This window comes from Aegilops tauschii, chromosome 3 (assembly GCF_002575655.3).
Source record: "Aegilops tauschii subsp. strangulata cultivar AL8/78 chromosome 3, Aet v6.0, whole genome shotgun sequence".
Taxonomy (NCBI): Eukaryota; Viridiplantae; Streptophyta; class Magnoliopsida; order Poales; family Poaceae; genus Aegilops; species Aegilops tauschii.
In genome coordinates, this window is record NC_053037.3 from 535,927,127 (window position 1) to 535,931,660 (window position 4,534).

Below are 4,534 nucleotides of genomic sequence, written 5' to 3' on the forward strand. Positions count from 1 at the left end.
CAGGCTGAAGGATCTTGGGGTGACAGTGCCTATGGTTGTAAAGGAGTTCATTCGGCGCCGCATTGCTCCGCTCCAGCACCACTCCCGGTCGATGTGGTCCTTCTCCGGTGACGCGGACCCCATGAGGCTCCATGTGCCCGAGCTTCCTCTCGAGGCGCAGCAGACTATGCTTGAGCTCCTGACTGGCAACCCCTCATCGGCCAGTCTGCCGGAGCAGGGCTTCCTCTTGTACTGCTGCTCGAACAAGGTGGAGTTTGTGGGGCAGATGCCCTCATTCGACGAATGGGGTCCGCGTCCGGTCGGCCTTGAAGGGCCTCACGAGAATCCTGTCTTCATGTCTCCTCTGCCCGCCACCGCCACGGCGCCCGCCCCAGGAGTGGACGCAGGGGAGCGGGCACCATCGGACACCGGCGATACTGCTGCTGAAGAAGTGGCGCTGACTTGGGCCCCTGGGGCGACGTCCATCGGGGCCCACTCGTGCTGCCCTGAGGGGGCGACCGGGGTACTGGAGCGGTACGCTACCTCTGGGACGGGAGCCCCCGAGGCCCGGCCGAGCCTCCCCGAGGTGGAGGCCGAGAAGCCGGTGCAGCCCGACACTCCTGAGGTTGCTTCCTCTAGGGCCACACCTGCCGCCCCTGGTGCCGGCGGGTGCGCTCAGGGCTTCGGCTAGCTCCGCCTCGACTTTGGAGCGCTCCACAAGAGGAGAGGATCTCCAAGCTGCAACGGCAATGCCCCCCGGCCATTGAAGCAGAGGAAGTACATTGCCATAGACGAGTGAGTACCTTAACTTTGTAGTTTCTTGGGCGCCGCGTCTCCTCCTGGCCGCAATTCTTTCATGGTCCCTCCGACTCGGACGGCAAGATCTCCCGAGAAGCAGCCTCCGCCTGCTCCGGGCCCGCTCCTGGCCTTGAGCGCCCCTTGCCAGACTGCTCCGCGCTGCACGAGGCCTGCTGACGAGGTGGGCACGCTGCTCAGGAGCCTTGACCCTGCGCTCTTGTCATTCCTCCTTCATGGCTCCTCCTGGGGAACTAGGGGCGTGCCGAGGGCCCCTCTGCTGGTCTTCACTCGCGGTTGGACGGCCCCAGCCCCGGCCTTGTCCTTGAGCGATGAGGCTTTGCCCCGCAGGGCCTCTGCTGAGGTCCGGAAGGCGACGGGGAAGGCTCCGGTCTCCAGCCCCCTGCTAGGAACAGGCGATCCCCCCAAAGCTTCCTTGTCGCCCTTGGTGCAGAGGGGGAACCTGGCCGCGCGCTTGAGTTTGCGTGTGGGCGTGGCGTTGTTCGCCACGGACTTTTCCAGGAAGCGATGGGCGCGTTGAGCTGGCTCGGGGAAGAGCTTGTCGATGTTGATTCCCGCCTCAAAGCGGAGGGCCTCTCGTTGGCGAACGAGTGGCCATCAATCTTGGACGTCTTCGTCATGACCGCGCCGATGCAAAGGCCGAGTCGTCCCTCGCGACCTTGCGTGAGGCCAGCGCCCGGGCCCTGGAGGAGGCCAGGGAGGCTGATCGCCGCCGGGGGGCTACCGAGGCGCGCGAACAGGAGCTCCAGGCCCAGAATGCCATCCTCGAGCAGCAGGTCAAAGCACGCAAGGCCGTCCTGGCATCGTTAAGGGGAGCACCTTCCGAAGAGAAGGAGATCTTGAAGCGCGAGGAGGCGCTGATGCTGGAGGCCTCGGAGCGCAGCCTCGAGCTTGAACGGTTGGAGACAAGGGAGCGCCAGGTGGCCCTGGCTGAGGATGCGGTCAGCGCGCGTGAAGCCAGGATCCAGGAGGAGGTCGACCATAGGGTGGCGAAGGCTCGCGAGGGTCTCGCTAATGATTACGCCCTGAAGCTGAAGTTCCTGGAGGCCGAAGCTGAGGGTAGGACCATCGTACTCAAGACACAGCTGAATGAGGTGGAGCAGCGCGAGAAGGCTGCAGCAGCGGCCCTGGCTTCGACTCAGGCCGCCCTGGCTTCTGCCCATGCTGATCAGCTCTCGCTCCAACGACAAGTTGATGACGCCACGTCCCTTGCGCAGCAGAACAGGGAGGAGGCGTGCCGTCGGCAGACGTTGCAGCGCGAGCATGCCCCCATGCTCCAGGACCTTAGGGTGAGGGCCAACCGGGCGCTGGGCGCCATCTGCGAAGAGCGCGCTCCTCATCCCCACGCGAAAGACTATGCTAGCCACCTCTGCTTCTTTACCGACGTCGTGACGCACTTGGAGGACCGGGCCGCAAGGGCCCACGAGCTTGTTGAAGAGAGGAGCCGAGGCCTCCTCGGGCGTGCCTTCTCCCGCGTCTTCAGCCATCTCTAGAATATCGACCCCCACTTCGACTTTGATGCCACCATCGCCCCAGTGCCTGGGGCCATCCGGGACAACCTGGCGCGCTGGGTGGATGATAACGTGGACGCCCTGGTCAGGGCCTTCGCCTCTGAGGACGACGCGGTGGTGGTTGTGGTGAACGAGGACGGCGTGGTTGGTGATGGTGAAGACGACGCCAGCGACAGCGCCAGTAGCGCATTCGAGAGTGACCAGGACGACGCTGTGAGCGACATGTCCAATTGAGCCCGCGCTCCCTTGCTCGACCCTACACTCAACAGATTGGGACACGGCCTTGCGAGGCGTAAGAGCATTTTGGAGGGGGAGCCCCTCGTGTAAGTAAATCGTTGTTCTATCTTCTAGGCTGGACTTGCAACGCGCTATGGCGGGCTCACAAGCCCCCGCCCCAGCAGGCTTGCTGTTGTAATTTACCTTGACTGAGCGAGCCTTGAGCTGATTTTTGTGGTTGTTGATTCGCTTTGCTCCTGAGGGGAGCCCTTGGTGGGCTCACGAGGTTTAGCTTTCCTGCGGGTCCTACTAGTCCGCCCGAGAGGGCCTCGCGAGGAGCGAATGCCAGACCATGGCAGGGTATGCGTGCAGTAGTTCCACGACGACTATACTCTTGATCTTGCTGGGAGGTTTGCCGCCACCCCGGCTCGCCTGAGCGCGGGCAACGCGCGCATGCCACGCCCAGCCCCTGCTTGCGAGGCGCTCACAAAGGGAGGGCTAGAAGGCACGAGCCTTGAAGTCAAGCACGCGGCCAAAAACGCAAGAAATCCAATCGAACAAAGAAGACTCCCCCCGCACATGACAACGAAAATAAGACTCCAAGTTCAGCTAAAAAAGGCGGCAAATCGAGTTACAGAGAGATGGGCGAAAGCAAATGGCCGCGTCCGGCGCCTAACTAGTCTTCTGGTCTTCCACCAGAGCGGAGCTAAGTGCTTTCACTGGCCGTGAGCATAGTCATTGGGGGACAGTGTCGACGGCCAGCGCGGAGCATGGTGCTTCCACTAGGACGTGGGCGGGAGCCCCCGAGGCCCGAGGGCGGCACTCCGGAGACTCCGGGGCATGTACAGCCCCACTCATTATTACGTGAGAGTGTCACGAGCGGAGACCTTCACAGGCGTGAGCCTTGCTTCATATCGCCAGACGAGGGCCCCGCCTTGCGCCACCCCCGACCACCATTGGGGCGTCCGGAAACCAGGACGAGGCCAAGGGGCAAGGGGGACGCTAGCGGTGCCCTCGGCGACCACTGGCCCTCTGCCGGGGAGAAGGGTTCACCAGCGCCTCCCCCGGCAGAGGACCTACCTCCGTACGGTGCCATGCTCCACACGGCGTGGGGGAGGCCCTGGCTCCAAGCCCCCCATGCGCAGCCCCCACTTTATTTTATTTGGCGTTCGATCTATCAATATTTACAACTCTCTCACGTCCGTTTGCCAGTTTCTGGCGCCGTTACCCAAAGGAATTGACAACCCCTTTAATACGTCGGGTTACGAGTATTTGTTATTTGTGTGCAGGTGTTGTTTATGTAGTGTTGCTTGGTTCTCCTACTGGTTCGATAACCTTGGTTTCATCACTGAGGGAAATACCTACCGTCAATGTGCTGCATCATCCCTTCCTCTTTGGGGAAATACCGACGTAGTTCTAGCAGACATCAGCCTCGTTCTCCACCTCATCAACAACGATGGAAACCTATGTCTCCATATTCACGCCGTGCTCCGGTGCTTTAGCAGCCCCGGCATCACCACTCCCTCCGATGGGGCGCTTCGGCGGCATCCTCATACATTGACGGCTTTGAGGACTGAGAGCGGCGTCGAGGATGCGGGCGGAGAGAGCGGATTGTGTGTGTGGCAAGGATGGGGAGGGTGCGACCGCTCGGACGCGCCATTAATACAGACCAGTGGGAGCGAGGCGGGCGGCGATAAAAGGCTATCTCGCTTCCTAGTGAGAACGACTGCTTAATCTATGAATGAAATCTATGCTTCATTATTGAATTTTAGTTGCAAAAATTAGATAGTGCTAGTAATTTTTAGCTGCATATTTTGACAATCGCAGTGTTACAAGGTTGACAAATGGCAATGTTACTAGATCAACAAATGTCAATCTTTCCAGTTTGACAAATGGCAACATACCCAATATGACATATGCAAATCTTACCAATGTACGTGGTTGCACACGGGTCATCCAAAACAACCGTTTGCGTTGAAGGGATGTACAAATCCTGCTCGGCACATTTTCTC